This window comes from Oncorhynchus keta, chromosome 34 (assembly GCF_023373465.1).
Source record: "Oncorhynchus keta strain PuntledgeMale-10-30-2019 chromosome 34, Oket_V2, whole genome shotgun sequence".
Classification (NCBI taxonomy): Eukaryota; Metazoa; Chordata; class Actinopteri; order Salmoniformes; family Salmonidae; genus Oncorhynchus; species Oncorhynchus keta.
The window spans coordinates 2,585,003-2,611,046 of record NC_068454.1 but is presented as its reverse complement, the minus strand read 5'-3'; the positions used below and the strand labels follow the sequence as shown (position 1 = coordinate 2,611,046).

The following is a 26,044-nucleotide window of genomic DNA, read 5'->3' as shown; positions in this document are numbered from 1 at the left end:
GTAGGACCAGAGTTACAACTACTTAACTGTAGGACCAGAGATACAACTTCTTAACATAGGACCAGAGTTACAACTTCTTAACATAGGACCAGAGTTACAACTACTTAACATAGGACCAGAGTTACAACTTCTTAACTGTAGGACCAGAGTTACAACTTCTTAACATAGGACCAGAGTTACAACTTCTTAACTGTAGGACCAGAGTTACAACTTCTTAACTGTAGGACCAGAGTTACAACTTCTTAACATAGGACCAGAGTTACAACTTCTTAACATAGGACCAGAGTTACAACTACTTAACATAGGACCAGAGTTACAACTTCTTAACATAGGACCAGAGTTACAACTACTTAACATAGGACCAGCGTTACAACTTCTTAACATAGGACCAGAGTTACAACTACTTAACATAGGACCAGAGTTACAACATCTTAACTGTAGGACCAGAGATACAACTGTAACATAGGACCAAAGTTACAACTGTAACTTAACATAGGACCAGAGTTACAACTTCTTAACATAGGACCAGAGTTACAACTTCTTAACATAGGACCAGAGTTACAACTTCTTAACATAGGACCAGAGTTACAACTTCTTAACATAGGACCAGAGTTACAACTACTAACATAGGACCAGAGTTACAACTTCTTAACATAGGACCAGAGATGCAACTTCTTAACATAGGACCACAACTTCTTAATGTAGGACCAGAGATACAACTTCTTAACATAGGACCAGAGTTACAACTTCTTAACATAGGACCAGAGATACAACTTCTTAACTGTAGGACCAGAGTTACAACTTCTTAACTGTAGGACCAGAGTTACAACTTCTTAACATAGGACCAGAGTTACAACTTCTTAACATAGGACCAGAGATACAACTTCTTAACTGTAGGACCAGAGTTACAACTTCTTAACATAGGACCAGAGTTACAACTACTTAACATAGGACCAGAGTTACAACTTCTTAACTGTAGGACCAGAGTTACAACTTCTTAACATAGGACCAGAGATACAACTTCTTAACATAGGACCAGAGTTACAACTGTAACATAGGACCAGAGATACAACTTCTTAACTGTAGGACCAGAGTTACAACTTAGTAACTGTAGGACCAGAGTTACAACTTCTTAACATAGGACCAGAGTTACAACTTCTTAACTGTAGGACCAGAGTTACAACTTAACATAGGACCAGAGTTACAACTTCTTAACATAGGACCAGAGATACAACTTCTTAACTGTAGGACCAGAGTTACAACTTCTTAACTGTAGGACCAGAGATACAACTTCTTGGCTGTAGGACCAGAGTTACAACTTCTTAACATAGGACCAGAGTTAACAAGCTTGTGTGTGCAGAGCGGCACAATAATTACAATGAAGACACGTCTTACATTTTTTTTTGTTGTTGTTAATTAATCCAATGTTTAACCCGACCCAGAGTATGACGCGTGTCATCCTTCTAACTGTGGATCAAATAGCGATCATTCTGTTCAGGACAAATCAGACCAATACAAATTGTATTTGTCACATGCGCCCGTATGCAACAGGTGAAATGTTTACTTACAAGCCCTTAACCAACAATTCAGCAGAGAGAACAGTCTATGACTACGGTGGCTGGGGTCTTTGACAATTTCTAGGGCCGATCTTCATCTCTCCCGAGCCTGTGCGGGAGTTGTAGCGATGAGACAAGATAGTAACTACTAATAATTGGATACCGTGAAATTGGGGTGAAAAGGGGTAAAATCAAATTTTAAAAAATGGAAATGTGAAGAGCACATTTTGTCTCACGAGTGTTTTGGTACGAGGTCCTGGTATAGACGTCATGGATGCCCGGTGATGTACTGGGCCGCATGCATTACCCTCTGTGGTTCCTTGGTGTAGAGGTCCTGGATGACAGGAAGCTTGGCCCGGTGTGGTACTGGGCGATACTACATTGCCTCTGGGTTCCTTGGTGTAGAGGTCCTGGATGGCAGGAAGCTTGGCCCGGTGTGGTACTTGGCCGTACTACTTACCCTCTGTAGTTCCTTGGTGTAGAGGTCCTGGATGGCAGGAAGCTTGGCCGGTGTGGTACTGGGACGTGCTACGTACCCTCTGTAGTTCCTTGGTGTATAGGTCCTGGATGGCAGGAAGCTTGGCCCGGTGTGGTACTGGGCCGTGCTACGTTGCCCTCTGTAGTTCCTTGGTGTAGAGGTCCTGGATGGCAGGAAGCTTGGCCCGGTGTGGTACTGGGCCGTACTACTACCCTCTGTAGTTCCTTGGTGTAGAGGTCCTGGATGGCAGGAAGCTTGGCCCGGTGTGGTACTGGGCCGTACTACCCTCTGTAGTTCCTTGGTGTAGAGGTCCTGGATGGCAGGAAACTTGGCCCGGTGTGGTACTGGGCCGTACTACGTACCCTCTGTAGTTCCTTGGTGTCGAGGTCCTGGATGGCAGGAAGCTTGGCCCAGTGTGGTACTGGGCCGCACTACCCTCTGTAGTTCCTTGGTGTCGAGGTCCTGGATGGCAGGAAGCTTGGCCCGGTGTGGTACTGGGCCGCACTACGTACCCTCTGTAGTTCCTTGGTGTCGAGGTCCTGGATGGCAGGAAGCTTGGCCCGGTGTGGTACTGGGCCGCACTACGTACCCTCTGTAGTTCCTTGGTGTCGAGGTCCTGGATGGCAGGAAGCTTGGCCCGGTGTGGTACTGGGCCGCACTACGTACCCTCTGTAGTTCCTTGGTGTCGAGGTCCTGGATGGCAGGAAGCTTGGCCCGGTGTGGTACTGGGGCGCATGCATTACCCTCTGTAGTTCCTTGGTGTCGAGGTCCTGGATGGCAGGAAGCTTGGCCCGGTGTGGTACTGGGACGTACTACGTACCCTCTGTAGTTCCTTGGTGTCGAGGTCCTGGATGGCAGGAAGCTTGGCCCAGTGATGTACTGGGCCAAACCCACTACCCTCTGTAGTTCCTTGCGGTCGGAGGCTGAGCAGTGATACAACCCGTCAGGATGCTCTGTAAAAACATTTTTTTCTTTTGAAATTTGACCCCCTTTTCTCCCCAATTTCGTGGTATCCAATTGGTAGTAGTTACTATCTTGTCTCATCGCTGCAACTCCCGTGCGGGCTCGGGAGAGACGAAGGTCGAGAGCCATGAAACACTGTGCACCTGACGACCTGGTTAGCGTGTACTGCGCCCGGGCCGCCACAGGAGTCGCTGGTGCGCGATGAGACAAGGATATCCTTACCGGCCAAACCATCCCCTAACCCGGACGACGCTAGTCCAATTGTGCGTCGCCCCACGGACCTCCCGGTCGCGGCCGGCTGCGACAGAGCCTGCGATCGAACCCAGAGTCTCTGGTTGCACAGCTAGCACTGCGATGCAGGCGCCTTGGACCACTGCGCCACCCGGGAGGTCCTCTGTAAAACCTTTTGAGGATCTTAGGACCCAAATCTTTTTAGTTTCCTGCGGGGAAATAGGTTCATGTTGTCTTCACGGAGAAAGAAGGCGGTGATTGAGATGTATAGAACCCAGGGTGTAACAGCATGTCGTCCTTGTGACATAGCGATAATAACTGTTGACATTGTAAATATTCATGAAGTTTTCTTGTATGACATCAAAGCTGTGTTTATTAATAAAATAAACTCTCAACGTCTCATCTTTACAGGACAAAAGTCTCATCTTAAAACTTATTTTAGAGATATTAAACTCAGATAACATACAAATGCTCAAAAGTTGCCCAAATAAGGGGGGAGGGATGGGGTTATCTTGTCAAGTAGAGGATCTGTGATCTGTTGAGGATCCCAGAAGATACACGCAAATCAGGATTTTCTCTGAGATGATAATTGTGATGATACTCTCTGAATATTTTGTTTGTCTGTGTGGATTGATTGTCTTGTTTTTCACAAACCTCTTAAGTTTGAAACCCGGAGTAGTTGTCTGAAGCAGTTTACAGTAGGTCAGAGAGGTTAGAGGAGGAGAGAGGCCCCACTCTAAGAGCCGGTGACAGTTAACTGATTAACTTTCTCTGTTTGCCCCCTCCCCTCCCTTTGTCGTGGTTTCCCTCAGTCCTCCGTGATCTCCCTGGTCTCCTTGCTCACCTTTCTCAAATATCTAATCTAATCAACTCTTATCACTTGGCCTTGGTACTTAACCGTTCCCAAATATTAGTGTTTTGACCCAGTGAAGACTTGAAACTGCCATTTGAGTGTCTTAGGCTGCGTGCAAATGGTATTCCTACAGAGTGCACTATTTTTTTTGTCCCTGATCCGTGTAGGGAATAGGGTACCACTTGGAATACCGCCTTTACCTGTTCTGTGACTAGAGAACAGAGAGACTTTCTGACTCATTTCAGTGGAAGTTGAGATTTAATCATTGGGTTACTCATTAAGCTGGTAATGCATTTGCCCCAAATTGTTTTGAGCAAAGTTAAAGTTGAAAAGGAGAGATAGGTTGTCAATGTTTCAGTGGAAGGTTTTTTTTTTTCAAGGAGTATGTGTTTAAATTAAGAGTGTGTGTGTGTGTGTGTGTGTGTGTGTGTGTGTGTGTGTGTGTGTGTGTGTGTGTGTGTGTGTGTGTGTGTGTGTGTGTGTGTGTGTGTGTGTGTGTGTGTGTGTGTGTGTGTGTGCTTACACATGCTTGTGTGCAACATAACTGTCTACGTGGGTGTGTATTGACAGAGACCCCTTCAAGTCTCCAAAAGCTATAATGTTGACCTCAATCGAAAAGGTCTTGGTGTTTCCCTGAATGTTAAACAGGAAACAATCATGGAATGTACGCGTTGGTCTAAGGTATCATAGACACTGGATGTACGTGTTGGTCTAAGGTATCATATACGTGTTGACTAAGGTATCATAGACACTGGATGTACGTGTTGACTAAGGTATCATAGACACTGGATGTACGTGTTGGTCTAAGGTATCATAGACACTGGATGTACGTGTTGGTCTAAGGTATCATAGACACTGGATGTACGTGTTGGTCTAAGGTATCATATACGTGTTGACTAAGGTATCATAGACACTGGATGTACGTGTTGGTCTAAGGTATCATAGACACTGGATGTACGTGTTGGTCTAAGGTATCATAGACACTGGATGTACGTGTTGGTCTAAGGTATCATAGACACTGGATGTACGTGTTGGTCTAAGGTATCATAGACACTGGATGTACGTGTTGGTCTAAGGTATCATAGACACTGGATGTACGTGTTGGTCTAAGGTATCATAGACACTGGATGTACGTGTTGGTCTAAAATATCATAGACACTGGATGTACGTTGGTCTAAGGTATCATAGACACTGGATGTACGTGTTGGTCTAAGGTATCATAGACACTGGATGTACGTGTTGGTCTAAGGTATCATAGACACTGGATGTACGTGTTGGTCTAAGGTATCATAGACACTGGATGTACGTTGTCTAAGGTATCATAGACACTGGATGTACGTGTTGGTCTAAGGTATCATAGACCAACCCACTTGCCTATTGATGGAACCTCTTTATGTCAGTCTACCTTCAGGTCTTGTGTCAAAGTCTACAGTTCTTAACAGTCCTCAATATGTCTGTCTGTCTGTCTGTCTGTCTGTCTGTCTGTCTGTCTGTCTGTCTGTCTGTCTGTCTGTCTGTCTGTCTGTCTGTCTCTCTGGATGTCTCTTGACTGTCTCTGTCTCTGTCTCTGTCTCTCTCTCTCTCTCTCTCTATCTCTCTCTTCTCTCTCTCTCTCTCTCTCTCTCTCTCTCTCTCTCTCTCTCTCAGAGCACTCAGTAGCAGCTAAGACCGGAGGTTGTTTCCCGGGTCGTTCCTGGTGACGCTGGAAGACGGGAGCAGCAGGGCGGTTCAGGACCTCCAGCCGGGTGACCGTGTCCTGTCCTCCTCGGGGGTTGATGGGAGCGGAGGAGAGCTTGTCTACAGTGAGTTCCTGACCTTCCTGGACCACGAGCCTGCAGCCAGGAAACAGTTCTACGTGTTGGGAACAGAGACGGGAGCGAACCTGACCCTCACCGCGGCTCATCTTGTGTTCGTGACCGAGGGTAACTGTTCAGTCGGGGAACCGTCAATGGGGTTGTCACGCTGACTATGTACGCCAGCGACGTACGGCCAGGGCAGTGTGTGCTGACCGCAGGTGGAGACAAGGGACCACAAGCCCACCTTTCCCCCAGTCGCCTGGATCCACATCCAGGTGGACACCGGGATATGCTTCGCCCCCTGACACGCCACGGCTCACTGGTGGTGGACGGGTCATAGCCTCGTGCTACGCTGCTATGGACCAGCACCACATAGCGCACTGGGCATGTGGTCCCCTCCGCCTGCTGTACAGCTGGACTGGGCTAGGGACTATACAAGGAGACGGACTACACTGGTACTCACGGGTCCTGTATTGGATAGGAACCTTCCTACTGGACCCTGGACACTTCCACCCCTGGGGGTGGTCACGAATGATGTGGAGAGATAGAGAGTGAGAACAGAGAGACAGGGTTGAGAACAGAGAGACAGGGAGGAGAACAGAGAGAACAGAGAGACAGGTGGAGAACAGAGAGAACAGAGAGACAGGGTAGAGAACAGAGAGAACAGAGAGACAGGGTAGAGAACAGAGAGACAGGGTAGAGAACAAAGAGACAGGGTAGAGAACAGAGAGACAGGGTAGAGAACAGAGAACAGAGAGACAGGGTGTAGAACAGAGAGACAGGGGTAGAGAACAGAGAGACAGGGTAGAGACCAGAGAGACAGGGTAGAGAACAGAGAAACAGAGAGACAGGGTAGAGACCAGAGAGACAGGGTAGAGACAGAGAGAACAGAGAGACAGGGTAGAGAACAGAGAGACAGGGTAGAGAACAGAGAGACAGGGTAGAGAACAGAGAGACAGGGTAGAGTCCAGAGAGAGTGAATACAAGTCTGTGTATATAAAGGTGTAATAAAAAAGTTGTGGAAGCCTGTAACAGATTCCTGACACGTTTCACAGAGTTATGCATTGCAGCCCAGGGAGAAACTTTATACTCAACCATCCTTATTGAATTGAAGCCTTTTCAACCATATGCCTTCCTTTTCTCAGGACCACACTAGTCCTAGACACACAACACTGATATATGAACACATACACACTAGTCCTAGACACACAACACTGATATATGAACACATACACACTAGTGCTAGACACACAACACTGATATATGAGCATATACACACTAGTCCTAGACACACAACACTGATATATGAACACATACACACTAGTCCTAGACACACAACACTGATATATGAACACATACACACTAGTCCTAGACACACAACACTGATATATGAACACATACACACACTACATACACACACTGTCAGACACTACATACACACACTGCATACACACACTGCATACACACAATACATACAGACACTACATACAGACACTGCATACACACACTGCATACAGACACTGCTTTCACACACTGCATACACACACTGCATACACACACTGCATATAGACATACAGACACTACATACACACACTGCATACAGACACTGCATACACACACTGCATACACACAATACAGACACACTGCATACAGACACTACATACACACAATACATACACACACACACTGCATACACACACTGCATACACACACTGCATACACACACTACATACACACACTGCATACAGACACTACATACACACACTGCATACAGACACTACATACTGCATACACACACTGCATACACACACTACATACACACACTGCATACAGACACTACATACACACACTGCATACAGACACTACATACACACACTGCATACAGACACTGCATACACACACATGCATACAGACACTGCATACACACACTGCATACAGACACTACATACACACACTGCATACAGACACTGCATACACACACTGCATACACACACTGCATACACACACTACATACACACACTGCATACAGACACTGGATACACACACTGCATACAGACACTGCATACACACACTGCATACACAAACTGCATATAGACACTGCATACACACACTGCATATAGACACAGCATACACACACTGCATACACACAATACATACACACACTGCATATAAACACAGCATACACACACTACATACACACACTGCATACACAAAATACATACACACACTGCATACACACACTGCATATAGACACTGCATACACACACTGCATATAGACACAGCATACACACACTGCATACACACAATACATACACACACTGCATATAGACACAGCATACACACACTACATACACACACTGCATACACAAAATACATACACACACTGCATACACACACTGCATACACACAATACATACAGACACTACATACACACACTGCATACACACACTGCATATAGACACAGCATACACACACTGCATACACACACTGCATACACACACTGCATACACACACTGCATACAGACACTTCATACACACACTGCATATAGACAATGCATACACACACACTGCATATAGACACTGCATACACACACTGCATACACACACTGCATACAGACACTGCATACATGCACTGCATATAGACACAGCATACACACACTGCATATAGACACAGCATACACACACTGCATATACTGTAGACACTGCATACACACACTGCATACAGACACTACATACACACACTGCATACACACACTGCATACACACACTGCATACACACACTGCATATAGACACAGCATACACACACTGCATACACACACTACATACACACACTGCATACAGACACTGCATACACACTGCATACACAAACTGCATATAGACACTGCATACACACACTGCATATAGACACAGCATACACACACTGCATACACATAATACATACACACACTGCATATAGACACAGCATACACACACTACATACACACACTGCATACACAAAATACATACACACACTGCATACACAAAATACATACACACACTGCATACACACACTGCATACACAACTGCATATAGACACTGCATACACACAATACATACACACACTGCATATAGACACAGCATACACACAATACATACACACACTGCATATAGACACAGCATACACACACTACATACACACACTGCATACACAAAATACATACACACACTGCATACACACACTGCATACACACAATGTATACAGACACTACATACACACACTGCATACACACACTGCATACACACACTGCATACACACACTGCATATAGACACAGCATACACACACTGCATACACACACTGCATACACACACTGCATACACACACTGCATACAGACACTTCATACACACACTGCATATAGACACTGCATACACACACTGCATACACACACTGCATACAGACACTGCATACATGCACTGCATATAGACACAGCATACACACACTGCATATAGACACAGCATACACACACTGCATATACTGTAGACACTGCATACACACACTGCATACAGACACTACATACACACACTGCATACACACACTGCATACACACACTGCATATAGACACAGCATACACACACTGCATACACACACTGCATACACACACTGCATACAGACACTACATACACACACTGCATATAGACACATCATACACACACTGCATACACACACTGCATACACACACTGCATACACACACTGCATACAGACACTACATACACACACTGCATATAGACACAGCATACACACACTGCATACACACACTGCATACACACACTGCATACACACACTGCATACACACACTGCATACACACACTGCATATAGACACTACATACACACACTGCATACACACACTGCATACACACACTGCATATAGACACAGCATACACACACTGCATACACACACTGCATACACACACTGCATACACACACTGCATACAGACACTTCATACACACACTGCATATAGACACTGCATACACACACTGCATATAGACACTGCATACACACACTGCATACAGACACTGCATACAGACACTGCATACATGCACTGCATATAGACACAGCATACACACACTGCATATAGACACAGCATACACACACTGCATATGCTGTAGACACTACATACACACACTGCATACACCCACTGCATACAGACACTGCACACACACACTGCATATAGACACAGCATACACACACTGCATATACTGTAGACACTGCATACACACACTGCATACAGACACTACATACACCTGGGGCGGCAGTTAGCCTAGGGATTAGAGCGGTGGACTAGTAACCGAAAGGTTGATCAAACCCTTGAGCTGACAAGGTAACAATCTGTCGTTCTGCCCCTGAACAAGGCAGTTAACCAACTGTTCCTAGGCCAGTTAACCCACTGTTCCTAGACCAGTTAACCAACTGTTCCTAGGCCAGTTAACCCACTAGACCAGTTAACCCACTGTTCCTAGACCAGTTAACCCACTGTTCCTAGACCAGTTAACCCACTATTCCTAGACCAGTTAACCCACTATTCCTAGACCAGTTAACCCACTGTTCCTAGACCAGTTAACCCACTATTCCTAGACCAGTTAACCCACTATTCCTAGACCAGTTAACCCACTGTTCCTAGACCAGGTAACCCACTGTTCCTAGACCAGTTAACCCACTATTCCTAGGCCAGTTAACCCACTGTTCCTAGACCAGTTAACCCACTGTGCCTAGACCAGTTAACCCACTATTCCTAGACCAGTTAACCCACTGTTCCTAGACCAGTTAACCCACTGTTCCTAGACCAGTTAACCCACTATTCCTAGACCAGTTAACCCACTATTCCTAGACCAGTTAACCCACTGTTCCTAGACCAGTTAACCCACTGTTCCTAGACCAGTTAACCCACTGTTCCTAGACCAGTTAACCCACTATTCCTAGGCCAGTTAACCCACTGTTCCTAGACCAGTTAACCCACTGTTCCTAGACCAGTTAACCCACTATTCCTAGACCAGTTAACCCACTATTCCTAGACCAGTTAACCCACTGTTCCTAGACCAGTTAACCCACTGTTCCTAGACCAGTTAACCCACTGTTCCTAGGCCAGTTAACCCACTGTTCCTAGACAGTTAACCCACTGTTCCTAGACCAGTTAACCCACTGTTCCTAGGCCGTTCAACCCACTATTCCTAGGCCAGTTAACCCACTATTCCTAGGCCAGTTAACCCACTGTTCCTAGACCAGTTAACCCACTGTTCCTAGACCAGTTAACCCAATATTCCTAGACCAGTTAACCCACTATTCCTAGACCAGTTAACCCACTGTTCCTAGACCAGTTAACCCACTATTCCTAGGCCAGTTAACCCACTGTTCCTAGACCAGTTAACCCACTGTTCCTAGACCAGTTAACCCACTATTCCTAGACCAGTTAACCCACTATTCCTAGACCAGTTAACCCACTGTTCCTAGACCAGTTAACCCACTGTTCCTAGACCAGTTAACCCACTGTTCCTAGGCCAGTTAACCCACTGTTCCTAGACCAGTTAACCCACTGTTCCTAGACCAGTTAACCCACTGTTCCTAGGCCAGTTAACCCACTGTTCCTAGACCAGTTAACCCACTGTTCCTAGACCAGTTAACCCACTGTTCCTAGGCCAGTTAACCCACTGTTCCTAGACCAGTTAACCCACTGTTCCTAGACCAGTTAACCCACTGTTCCTAGGCCAGTTAACCCACTGTTCCTAGACCAGTTAACCCACTGTTCCTAGACCAGTTAACCCACTGTTCCTAGGCCAGTTAACCCACTGTTCCTAGGCCAGTTAACCCACTGTTCCTAGACCAGTTAACCCACTGTTCCTAGGCCAGTTAACCCACTGTTCCTAGGCCAGTTAACCCACTGTTCCTAGGCCAGTTAACCCACTGTTCCTAGACCAGTTAACCCACTGTTCCTAGACCAGTTAACCCACTGTTCCTAGACCAGTTAACCCACTGTTCCCTGGTAGGCCGTCATTGTAAATAATTTTGTTCTTTACTGACTTGCCTCGTTAAATAAAGTTCAAATAAGCAGAGCGAAGGGAAGGAGGAGCGGAGGGAAGGAGGAGCGACAGAGGGGAAGGAGGAGCGGAGGGAAGGAGGAGCGGAGGGAAGGAGGAGCGGAGGGAAGGAGGAGCGGAGGGAAGGAGGGAGCGGAGGGGAAGGAGGAGCGGAGGGAAGGAGGAACGGAGGGAAGGAGGAGCGGAGGGAAGGAGGAGCGGAGGGGAAGGAGGAGCGTAGGGAAGGAGGAGCAGAGGGGAAGGAGGGGCGGAGGGAAGGAGGAGCAGAGGAAGGAGGGGCGGAGGGAAGGAGGAGCAGAGGGGAAGGAGGAGCGGAGGGAAGGAGGAGCGACAGAGGGGAAGGAATTCAGAGCATCTCCAGAAGTTCTGTTTTCTAATCACAAATTCATTCATTCATTTTCAGAGAAAAGATGTTTACCTAGCTAGTACAGAACACATTGGTGTTTACCTAGCTAGTACAGAACACATTGGTGTTTACCTAGCTAGTACAGAACACATTATGTTTACCTAGCTAGTACAGAAACACATTGGTGTTTACCTAGCTAGTACAGAACACATTGGTGTTTACCTAGCTAGTACAGAACACATTGGTGTTTACCTAGCTAGCACAGAACACATTGGTTTTTACTCTAGCTAGCACAGGACACATTGGTGTTTACCTAGCTAGTACAGAACACATTGGTGTTTACTCTAGCTAGTACAGAACACATTGTTGTTTACCTAGCTAGCACAGAACACATTGGTGCTTTACCTAGCTAGTACAGAACACATTGGTGTTTACCTAGCTAGTACAGAACATTGGTGTTTACCTAGCTAGCACAGAACACATTGGTGTTTACCTAGCTAGTACAGAACACATTGGTGTTTACCTAGCTAGTACAGAACACATTGGTGTTTACCTAGCTAGTACAGAACACATTGGTGTTTACCTAGCTAGTACATATTGGTGTTTACCTATTAGCACATATTGTTGTTTACCTAGCTAGTACAGAACACATTGGTGTTTACCTAGCTAGTACAGAACACATTGGTGTTTACCTAGCTAGTACAGAACACATTGGTGTTTACCTAGCTAGCACAGAACACATTGGTTTTTACCTAGCTAGCACAGGACACATTGGTGTTTACCTAGCTAGTACAGAACACATTGGTGTTTACCTAGCTAGTACAGAACACATTGTTGTTTACCTAGCTAGCACAGAACACATTGGTGCTTATCTAGCTAGCACAGAACACATTGGTGTTTACCTAGCTAGTACAGAACCCATTGGTGTTTACCTAGCTAGCACATATTGTTGTTTACCTAGCTAGTACAGAACACATTGGTGTTTACCTAGCTAGTACATATTGGTATTTACCTAGCTAGCACAGAACACATTGGTATTTACCTAGCTAGCACAGAACCCATTGGTATTTACCTAGCTAGCACATATTGTTGTTTACAGGTGTTAAAGCTCATGTATATGATATGTCTGGCAGTGTGTCTGCATTATTCGGTCTACGTTCAGCAATCTGTCCAGGTATATCTGTAGTCACATGTCTTCATGTGTTCGTGTGACTTAACTTTGTGTTTCACAGTTAAATTGTCTATTTAATATTATCTTCATGAATCAAGGAATTATTTTCATTGTGCTGAAAATATGTCAGATGTATTTTGTTATATTATGTCGCGAGAAACTATTTAAAGATCTATTTTTTTAAATGACTGAAATGCGTTTTTGCAATTCTTTACAAATGTGTATTTTCCTCCTGGAGCGTAGACTCTAGCTTTTTGTATTTTCCTCCTGAGCGTAGACTCTAGCTTTTTGTATTTTCCTCCTGAGCTGAGACTCTAGCTTTTTGTATTTTCCTCCTGGAGCGAGACTCTAGCTTTTTGTATTTTCCTCCTGAGCGTAGACTCTAGCTTTTTATATTTTCCTCCTGAGCGAGACTCTAGCTTTTGAATTTTCCTCCTGAGCGTAGACTCTAGCTTTTGTATTTTCTTCCTGAGCGTAGACTCTAGCTTTTTGTATTTTCCCTCCTGAGCGTAGTGGATTATTAGAGCCCTTTAATAATCCTATTTCAGTAGACAAACGACATGAGCCAGTCACGACGAACTACCATCTGCCAAATCCCCTTCGCTGTGTGCAGAATTATTCATTCGTCATATGATTTATTATTTAAAATACTAATGTTCATAGTAGGGTGCTGGAGGTGCTATGGAACCCCTTGATCAAAATGAAATAATATTTCCAAAATTATATCTAAAAAATAAATAAACGATTCAGTATATTACACCAGAGATCATCATTTAGTCACAGATGATCAACAACTTCTTTAAAATAAAGCAGACCGCCCAAATATAGAACGGCTTGTTGGGTTGTGGCCATAGACATATAATCCAGAAGGGTCTTTGGAACCTCTGACCTCATGGGTACGCTAGCCAGTCCTGACTTGAATCAATAGATGCCATCTATGGAGTACATTTCTACGGTTGGTTGAGGCTGTCCGCTTGCCTTTCGCTAAAATCCTTACTGCTGAAAAGAGAAGACTAGTCTGTCTGTAGAAGCAAAAAAATAATAATTCTCATCAACTTTTGAGCAATTCTGAGTGAACAGCACTGTTTTTCGAAGTATCTTATCTTGAGATAGGCTATTGGCAGGAGCGCATCGGCCATCACCGTGACTTATAGCCTATTGTATGTCTTTATCATTGGGTGATTCTGAAAAGGGCACTGAAAAGTTTATTTAGTAGCCTACTGTAGCCTATTATATATATATATATATATATATATATATATATATATATATATATATATATATATATATATATATATATATACAGTACCAATCAAAGGTTAGGACACAATCGACTTCATTCCAGGGTATTTCTTTATTTTTAATATTTTCCACATTGTAGAATAATAGTGAAGATGATCAATACCATAAAATAACACATATGGAATCATCCAGTAACCAAAAAGTGTTAATCAAAATATATCTTATAGTTGAGATTCTTCAAAGTCACCACTTTTTGCCTTGATGACAGCTTTGCACATTCTCTCAACCAGCTTCATGAGGTAGTCACCTGAAGGATCGACTTGAAGACGATGAGAAGCAGGTACCGGGCGAAGGTTTAATAGCTGACGGACATGAAATGGAACAGGAACAGCTGCCTGACAGGAACACATAACAATTAATGCGGACCAAGGGAACACCACCGAGGAACAGACAGATATATATAGGGGTAATAAACAACGTGAAGAAGTCCAGGTGAGTCCGATGAGTGCTGATGCACGTAATGATGAGGACAGGTGTGTAATGGAGACAGGTGCGCGTAATGATGGTGACAGGTGTAATGATGAGGACAGGTGTGTGTAATGGAGATAAAAGCGGTAATGATGGTGACAGGTGTGTGTAATGGAGACAGGTGCGCGTAATGATGGTGACAGGTGCGTGTAATGATGAGGACAAAAAGTGCGTAATGGAGACAGGTGCGTGTACGATGAGGACAGGTGCCGTAATGATGGTGACAGGTGTGTGTAATGATGGTGACAGGTGTGCGAATGGGACAGGTGTGTGTAATGATGAGGACAGGTGTGTAATGATGGTGACAGGTGCGTGTAATGATGAGGACAGGTGCGAATGATGGTGACAGGTGTGTGTAATGATGGTGACAGGTGTGCGTAATGGAGACAGGTGTGTGTAATGATGAGGACAGGTGTGTAATGATGGTGACAGGTGCGTGTAATGATGAGGACAGGTGTGCGTAATGATGGAGACAGGTGCGTGTAATGATGAGGACAGGTGCGCGTAATGATGGGTGACAGGTGTGTGTAATGATGGTGACAGGTGCGCGTAATGATGGTGACAGGTGCGTGTAAATGATGAGGACAGGTGTGCGTAATGGAGACAGGTGTGTGTAATGATGGTGACAGGTGCGTGTAATGATGGTGACAGGTAAAAGAGCGAATGGAGACAGGTGTGTAATGATGGTGACAGGTGTGTGTAATGATGGTGACAGGTGCGTGTAATGATGAGGACAGGTGTGTGTAAAGAAGGGTAGCTCACGCCCCGAGCACAAGGGAGGAGGAGCGGAAACAGGGTGTGCCTTATTAAAAGTTAACTCTGGCATTCTCTCAACCAGCTTCGTGAGGTAGTCACCTGGAATCCATTTCACAATTTTAACAGATGTACTCTTGTTAAAATTAATTTAGAATTTGTTTCTCCTTAATGCATTTGAGCCAATCAGTTGTGTTGTGACAAGGTAGGGGTGGTATACAGAAGATAGCCCTATTTGATAAAATACCAACTACATATTATGGCAAGAACAGCTCAAATAGGCAAAGAGAAATGACATTCCAACATTACTTTAAGACATGAAGGTCAGTCAATCCGAAAATTTCAAGAACTTTTAAAGTTTCTTCATGTGCAGTCGCAAACCCATCAAGCGCTGTGATGAAACTGGCTCACAACAATCTGTTCAGTGGCTCTGCCATTGCTTGCATTCAAGTCCAGTTCATTTTTTGTTGATCTCAGTGTGTCAGTCTAGAGAGCTACTCATTGTCAGTCAGGTGTATGGTTTAAAATATATTATAATATCTTTATATTATTTAAATGACGAGAATCGTATGAAATGCATTTATAAAATGAAAGAAAAAAATAAATGATACTATACTCCTGCATTTCCATGTGTCGGAAACACATAAAACACTTCTGCCTCACTGTCTGCCACTACGCAAATGTGATTTATAGATTCATGCAAGGATTGATTATAAAACACAACCCCCAACTCAAGCCATCTTCCTGCAGCTATGCCAATACTCTACCAATACAAACCCACTATCGCACAAGCCAACTCTGTTCAGGTCCCGAACTACGTGGACACACAGTACATTTCATAGACAGTATGGCATATACATTTACATTTACATTTAAGTCATTTAGCAGACGCTCTTATCCAGAGCGACTTACAAATTGGTGCATACACCTTATGACAACCAGTGGAACAGCCACTTGCATCTAAATCTTGTTGGGGGAGAAGGGGGGTGAGAAGGATTACTTACCCTTACTTACCCTATCCTAGGTATTATTATTATTATTATTATATACACGATTATATGTTTGTATATACATCATTAGCTAATGCCATATTATGCCTATCGTCCACAGTCCCTTGTCTTTTACGTATCAATACCGCACAACTTTAACTTTTTAAAACGAGACCTACTATCCTCAGACGGGACTCTACAGTACGTCTCCATCATCTGCAGATCCTACAGGCAGAGAGAAGGGGGCCGTCCGTAACCAAGGTAACTTCCACAGTCTTCTCAGGAGATAAGGGGACTCTCGTAAATTAACTCCACTTCCTGGTGATACCTACCACTGTTGACTGATGTCCATCCCAATCTCTCCATCTCCGCTGAGTCAAGTCCTCTCTCCGATGAAGACCCTGAGAGAAGAACATAGACACATGAGGACGTTGGCACCTGTCGTGCTACTCAAGGCCTGTGTTCTTGACATTATTTTTAAAAGCTGAGAGTCTGCGATAAACTTTCTTTTACCGAAAAGATTATTAATGAATCATGATCGGGTGATCTATGAGTTAATGAATCATGTTCAGGTGCTCTATGAGTTAATGAATCATGATCAGGTGCAATATGAGTTAATGAATCATGATCAGGTTCTCTATGAGTTAATGAATCATGATCAGGTGCTCTATGAGTTAATGAATCATGCAGGTGCTCTATGAGTTAATGAATCATGATCAGGTTCTCTATGAGTTAATGAATCATGATCAGGTGCTCTATGAGTTAATGAATCATGTTCAGGTTCTCTATGAGTTAATGAATCATGATCAGGTGCTCCTATGAGTTAATGAATCATGTTCAGGTGCAATATGAGTTAATGAATCATGTTCCAGGTGCTCTATGAGTTAATGAATCATGATCAGGTGCAATATGAGTTAATTAATCATGTTCAGGTGCTCTATGAGTTAATTAATCATGATCTAGGTGCTCTATGAGTTAATGAATCATGTTCAGGTGCTCTATGAGTTAATGAATCATGTTCAGGTGCTCTATGAGTTAATGAATCATGTTCAGGTGCTCTATGAGTTAATGAATATGATCAGGTGCAATATGAGTTAATTAATCATGTTCAGGTGCTCTATGAGTTAATTAATCATGTTCAGGTGCTCTATGAGTTAATGAATCATGTTCAGGTGCTCTATGAGTTAATGAATCATGATCAGGTGCAATATGAGATAATTAATCATGTTCAGGTGAAATATGAGTTAATTAATCATGTTCAGGTGCTCTATGAGTTAATTAATCATGTTCAGGTGCAATATGAGTTAAAGAATCATGATCAGGTGCTCTATGAGTTAATGAATCATGATCAGGTGCTCTATGAGTTAATGAATCATGATCTAGGTGCAATATGAGTTAATGAATCATGATCAGGTGATCTATGAGTTAATGAATCATGATCAGGTGCTATATGAGTTAATGAATCATGTTCAGGTGCTCTATGAGTTAATGAATCATGTTCAGGTGCTCTATGAGTTAATGAATCATGATCAGGTGCTATATGAGTTAATGAATCATGATCAGGTGCAATATGAGTTAATGAATCATGATCAGGTGCTCTATGAGTTAATGCATCATGATCAGGTGCTCTATGAGTTAATGAATCATGATCTAGTGCAATATGAGTTAATGAATCATGTTCAGGTGATCTATGAGTTAATGAATCATGATCAGGTGCTCTATGAGTTAATGAATCATGTTCAGGTGCAATATGAGTTAATGAATCATGATCAGGTGCTCTATGAGTTAATTAATCATGATCAGGTGATCTATGAGTTAATGAATCATGATCTCGTGCTCTATGAGTTAATGAATCATGTTCAGGTGCAATATGAGTTAATGAATCATGATCAGGTGCTCTATGAGTTAATTAATCATGATCAGGTGATCTATGAGTTAATGAATCATGATCAGGTGATCTATGAGTTAATGAATCATGATCAGGTGCAATATGAGTTAATGAATCATGTTCAGGTGCTCTATGAGTTAATGAATCATGTTCAGGTGCAATATGAGTTAATGAATCATGATCAGGTGCTCTATGAGTTAATGAATCATGATCAGGTGCAATATGAGTTAATGAATCATGATCAGTGCTCTATGAGTTAATGCATCATGATCAGGTGCTCTATGAGTTAATGAATCATGATCTAGTGCAATATGAGTTAATGAATCATGATCAGGTGCTCTATGAGTTAATGAATCATGACAGGTGCTCTATGAGTTAATGAATCATGTTCAGGTGCAATATGAGTTAATGAATCATGATCAGGTGCTCTATGAGTTAATGAATCATGATCAGGTGCTATATGAGTTAATGAATCATGTTCAGGTGCAGGTTAATGAATCATGATCAGGTGCTCTATGAGTTAATGAATCATGATCAGGTGCTCTATGAGTTAATTAATCAATCAGGTGTTCAGGTGCAATATGAGTTAATGAATCATGTTCAGGTGCAATATGAGTTAATGAATCATGATCTAGTGCAATCAGTGCTATATGAGTTAATGAATCATGTTCAGGTGCTCTAGTTAATGAACCTGATAGGTTAGAGTATTTAAAAAAATAACTTAGAACCATATAAATAATTACTAGAACGGTGCCCATCAGTCCACATTGATTTGAATGGGACTGTTCTAGTTACTATATTTCTATGCTGGTATCATCAACAACTTTTATAATTTTGTTTTATTTTTAACCTTTATTTATCTAGGCAATATCAGTTAATGAAGAAAGGTGCTCTATGATTTACAATGACGGCTCTACCGGGAACAGTGGGTTAACTGAGTTAATGAACAGTGGGTGCTCTATGAGTTAATGAATCATGATCAGGTGCTTATGGTTAATGAATCATGTGGGTTAACTGGTTAATGAATCATGATCAGGTGGCCTATGAGTTAATTAACTGGCCAGGTGCTACAGTGGGTTAATGAATCATGTTCAGGTGCAACAGTGGGTTAATGAATCATGATCAGTGGGTTAACTGGTCAGGAACAGGTGGTTATGAGTTAATGAATCATGGGTTATGGTCAAGGGTTACAGTGGGTTAACTGGTCTAGAACAGTGGGTTAACTGGCCTAGGAACAGTGGGTTAACTGGTCTAGGAACAGTCATGGCCTAGGAACAGTGGAGTTATACTGGTCTAGGAACAGTGGGTTAACTGGCCTAGGAACAGTGGGTTAACTGGCCTCAGGAACAGGGCTTACTGATCTAGGAACAGTGGGTTAACTGGCCTAGGAACAGTGGGTTAACTGGCCTAGGAACAGTGGGTTAACTGGTCTAGGAACAGTGGGTTAACTGGCCTAGGAACAGTGGGTTAACTGGTCTAGGAACAGTGGGTTAACTGGTCTAGGAACAGTGGGTTAATGGTCTAGGAACAGTGGGTTAACTGGTCTAGGAACAGTGGGTTAACTGGTCTAGGAACAGTGGGTTAACTGGTCTAGGAACAGTGGGTTAACTGGTCTAGGAACAGTGGGTTAACTGGTCTAGGAACAGTGGGTTAACTGGTCTAGGAACAGTGGGTTAACTGGTCTAGGAACAGTGGGTTAACTGCCTAGGAACAGTGGGTTAACTGGTCTAGGAACAGTGGGTTAACTGGTCTAGGAACAGTGGGGTTAACTGGTCTAGGAACAGTGGGTTAACTGGTCTAGGAACAGTGGGTTAACTGGTCTAGGAACAGTGGGTTAACTGGTCTAGGAACAGTGGGTTAACTGGTCTAGGAACAGTGGGTTAACTGGTCTAGGAACAGTGGGTTAACTGGTCTAGGAACAGTGGGTTAACTGGTCTAGGAACAGTGGGTTAACTGGTCTAGGAACAGTGGGTTAACTGGTCTAGGAACAGTGGGTTAACTGGTCTAGGAACAGTGGGTTAACTGGTCTAGGAACAGTGGGTTAACTGGTCTAGGAACAGTGGGTTAACTGGTCGACATATTATTTTTACCTTCTCGGTTAAGGAATTTGATCTTGCAACCTTTGGGGTTACTAGTCCAACACTCTAACCACTAGGCTACCTGCTGGTTACTAGTCCAACGCTCTAACCACTAGGCTACCTGCTGGTTACTAGTCCAACACTCTAACCACTAGGCTACCTGCTGGTTACTAGTCCAACACTCTAACCACTAGGCTACCTGCTGGTTACTAGTCCAACACTCTAACCACTAGGCTACCTGCTGGTTACTAGTCCAACACTCTAACCACTAGGCTACCTGCTGGTTACTAGTCCAACACTCTAACCACTAGGCTACCTGCTGGTTACTAGTCCAACACTCTAACCACTAGGCTACCTGCTGGTTACTAGTCCAACACTCTAACCACTAGGCTACCTGCTGGTTACTAGTCCAACACTCTAACCACTAGGCTACCTGCTGGTTACTAGTCCAACACTCTAACCACTAGACTACCTGCTGGTTACTAGTCCAACACTCTAACCACTAGGCTACCTGCTGGTTACTAGTCCAACACTCTAACCACTGGCTACCTGCTGGTTACTAGTCCAACACTCTAACCACTAGACTACCTGCTGGTTACTAGTCCAACGCTCTAACCACTAGGCTACCTGCTGGTTACTAGTCCAACACTCTAACCAAGGCTACCTGCTGGTTACTAGTCCAACGCTCTAACCACTAGGCTACCTGCTGGTTACTAGTCCAACACTCTAACCAAAGGCTACCTGCTGGTTACTAGTCCAACGCTCTAACCACTAGGCTACCTGCTGGTTACTAGTCCAACACTCTAACCAAAAGGCTACCTGCTGGTTACTAGTCCAACGCTCTAACCACTAGACTACCTGCTGGTTACTGGTCCAACGCTCTAACCACTAGACTACCTGCTGGTTACTAGTCCAACGCTCTAACCACTAGGCTACCTGCTGGTTACTAGTCCAACGCTCTAACCACTAGGCTACCTGCCGACCCAACGTGGAAATAGATAGCACAATGTACTTTACCCGATACTGTATTGTCCAATAGGAAAGCCAGGATGCCCACCAGGAGCACAGGTGAGGTCAGAAGAGAATGGAGAAGGACATCAACACTGACCATACCTGCAAAGGTATACACACGATCAGGATATGGGCAAGACACACATTTAGCCACATTGATCTATTGTCCCTGGCTGTGTAATGTCAGAGTAGACTGGTCTTAAGTCTGCTTGGATTTGTCTCTACGGCACAAACAGATCTGGGACCAGGCTGAGGTCAGAGTAGACTGGTCTAAAGTCTGCTTGGAGTTGACTCTACTTCACAAACAGATCTGGGACCAGGCTGATGTCAGAGTAGACTGGTCTAAAGTCTGCTTGGAGTTGACTCTACTTCACAAACAGATCTGGGACCAGGCTGATGTCAGATAGACTGGTCTAAAGTCTGCTTGGAGTCGACTCTATGGCACAAGATCTGGGACCAGGCTGATGTCAGAACTGGTCTAAAGTCTGCTTGGAGTTGACTCTAGGCACAAACAGATCTGGGACCAGGCTGATGTCAGACAGGCTGGTCTAAAGTCTGCTTGGAGTTGACTCTACGGCACAAACAGATCTGGGACCAGGCTGATGTCAGAGTAGGCTGGTCTAAAGTCTGCTTGGAGTTGACTCTACTTCACAAACAGATCTGGGACCAGGCTGATGTCAGTGTAGGCTGGTCTAAAGTCTGCTTGGAGTTGACTCTACTTCACAAACAGATCTGGGACCAGGCTAAAATGAGATAAATTACCCGTGTCAATAAAGACGGTCTGCATGCGGAACCAGTGAGGCAGCACTAGAGACATGAGAGCCAAGGATGTTGAAGATGTTAGTCCAGAGTCGATGTGTGAACTGGAAGTACCTCACACCTGTAGCCACGGCAGTGTACGTTACACTGAGAAGAGCACCTGAACAGGGATGGAGAGAGAGAGAGAGAGAGAGAGAGAGAGGGATAGAGAGAGAGAGAGAGAGAGAGAGGAGAAATTGATCATCTTTTAATCAGTTAATCTTTCCTCTAGTCAGAAAAATAGCATGCAGACACGCTAGACGAAGACAGACAGAGGACAGATCATTAAACTAACCGTAGATGGCCAAGGGGACAGAAGTGATGATCTGTGTCAGTCGAGGCGACACTCTAGGGCCAGTCCCAAGATGGCTGCCAGTTGCACTGTCCACCTGGACCCAGACTAGGGGAGAGAGAGGAGCAGGAGAAAGAGTCAAAACACACTGTCCACATGGACCCAGACTAGGAGGAGAGAGAGGAGCAGGAGAAAGAGTCAAAACATACTGTCCACCTGGACCCAGACAGGATTAGGGGGAAAGAGTCAAAACATACTGTCCACCTGGACCCAGACTGGAGGGGAAAGAGTCAAAACATACTGTCCACCTGGACCCAGACTAGGAGGAGAGAGATGAGCAGGAGAAAGAGTCAAAACATACTGTCCACCTGGACCCAGACTGGATTAGAGGAAAGAGTCAAAACATACTGTCCACCTGGACCCAGACTGGATTAGGGGAAAGAGTCAAAACATACTGTCCACCTTGACCCAGACTAGGAGGAGAGAGAGGAGCAGGAGAAAGAGTCAAAACACATTGTCCACCTTGACCCAGACTAGGAGGAGAGAGAGGAGCAGGAGAAATAGTCAAAACACACTGTCCACCTTGACCCAGACTGGGAGGAGATAGAGGAGCAGGAGAAAGAGTCAAAACACAGTGTCCACCTTGACCCAGACTAGGAGGAGAGAGAGGAGCAGGAGAAAGAGTCTAAACATACTGTCCACCTGGACCCAGACTGGATTAGGGGAAAGAGTCAAAACATACTGTCCACCTGGACCCAGACCAGGAGGAGAGAGAGGAGCAGGAGAAAGAGTCAAAACATACTGTCCACCTGGACCCAGACTGGATCAGGAGAAAGAGTCAAAACATACTGTACACCTTGACCCAGACTGGATTAGGGAAAGAGTCAAAACATACTGTCCACCTGGACCCAGACTGGATCAGGAGAAAGAGTCAAAACATACTGTCCACCTTGACCCAGACTGGATTAGGGGAAAGAGTCAAAACATACTGTCCACCTGGACCCAGACTGGATTAGGGGAAAGAGTCAAAACATACTGTCCACCTGGACCCAGACTGGATTAGGGAAAGAGTCAAAACATACTGTCCACCTGGACCCAGACTGGATTAGGGGAAAGAGTCAAAACATACTGTCCACCTTGACCCAGACTAGGAGGAGAGAGAGGAGCAGGAGAAAGAGTCAAAACACATTGTCCACCTTGACCCAGACTAGGAGGAGAGAGAGGAGCAGGAGAAATAGTCAAAACACACTGTCCACCTTGACCCAGACTGGGAGGAGATAGAGGAGCAGGAGAAAGAGTCAAAACACAGTGTCCACCTTGACCCAGACTAGGAGGAGAGAGAGGAGCAGGAGAAAGAGTCTAAACATACTGTCCACCTGGACCCAGACTGGATTAGGGAAAGAGTCAAAACATACTGTCCACCTGGACCCAGACCAGGAGGAGAGAGAGGAGCAGGAGAAAGAGTCAAAACATACTGTCCACCTGGACCCAGACTGGATCAGGAGAAAGAGTCAAAACATACTGTACACCTTGACCCAGACTGGATTAGGGGAAAGAGTCAAAACATACTGTCCACCTGGACCCAGACTGGATCAGGAGAAAGAGTCAAAACATACTGTCCACCTTGACCCAGACTGGATTAGGGGAAAGAGTCAAAACATACTGTCCACCTGGACCCAGACTGGATTAGGGGAAAGAGTCAAAACATACTGTCCACCTGGACCCAGACTGGATTAGGGGAAAGAGTCAAAACATACTGTCCACCTGGACCCAGACTGGATTAGGGAAAGAGTCAAAACATACTGTCCACCTTGACCCAGACTAGGAGGAGAGAGGAGCAGGAGAAAGAGTCAAAACACATTGTCCACCTTGACCCAGACTAGGAGGAGAGAGAGGAGCAGGAGAAATAGTCAAAACACACTGTCCACCTTGACCCAGACTGGGAGGAGATAGAGGAGCAGGAGAAAGAGTCAAAACACAGTGTCCACCTTGACCCAGACTAGGAGGAGAGAGAGGAGCAGGAGAAAGAGTCTAAACATACTGTCCACCTGGACCCAGACTGGATTAGGGGAAAGAGTCAAAACATACTGTCCACCTGGACCCAGACCAGGAGGAGAGAGGAGCAGGAGAAAGAGTCAAAACATACTGTCCACCTGGACCCAGACTGGATCAGGAGAAAGAGTCAAAACATACTGTACACCTTGACCCAGACTGGATTAGGGGAAAGAGTCAAAACATACTGTCCACCTGGACCCAGACTGGATCAGGAGAAAGAGTCAAAACATACTGTCCACCTTGACCCAGACTGGATTAGGGAAAGAGTCAAAACATACTGTCCACCTGGACCCAGACTGGATTAGGGAAAGAGTCAAAACATACTGTCCACCTGGACCCAGACTGGATTAGGGAAAGAGTCAAAACATACTGTCCACCTGGACCCAGACTGGATTAGGGGAAAGAGTCAAAACATACTGTCCACCTTGACCCAGACTAGGAGGAGAGAGAGGAGCAGGAGAAAGAGTCAAAACACATTGTCCACCTTGACCCAGACTAGGAGGAGAGAGAGGAGCAGGAGAAATAGTCAAAACACACTGTCCACCTTGACCCAGACTGGGAGGAGATAGAGGAGCAGGAGAAAGAGTCAAAACACAGTGTCCACCTTGACCCAGACTAGGAGGAGAGAGAGGAGCAGGAGAAAGAGTCTAAACATACTGTCCACCTGGACCCAGACTGGATTAGGGGAAAGAGTCAAAACATACTGTCTGGACCCAGACCAGGAGGAGAGAGAGGAGCAGGAGAAAGAGTCAAAACATACTGTCCACCTGGACCCAGACTGGATCAGGAGAAAGAGGCAAAACATACTGTACACCTTGACCCAGACTGGATTAGGGGAAAGAGTCAAAACATACTGTCCACCTGGACCCAGACTGGATCAGGAGAAAGAGTCAAAACATACTGTCCACCTTGACCCAGACTGGATTAGGGGAAAGAGTCAAAAC

At 44.6% G+C, this 26,044-nt stretch overlaps 1 long non-coding RNA gene and 1 pseudogene across 1 annotated transcript; one reads left to right on the top strand and one right to left on the bottom strand.

Moving 5' to 3' along the window:
- Positions 1–26,044, top strand: part of LOC127906095 (indian hedgehog B protein-like) — a 98,925-nt pseudogene that overhangs the window by 5,315 nt on the left and 67,566 nt on the right.
- On the bottom strand, positions 17,339–22,776 carry LOC127914937 (uncharacterized). The gene is made up of 3 exons (XR_008089515.1): positions 22,718–22,776; positions 21,962–22,057; positions 17,339–17,379 (listed from the first exon to the last, which is right to left on the bottom strand). It is a non-coding gene; the product is annotated as an uncharacterized LOC127914937 (long non-coding RNA).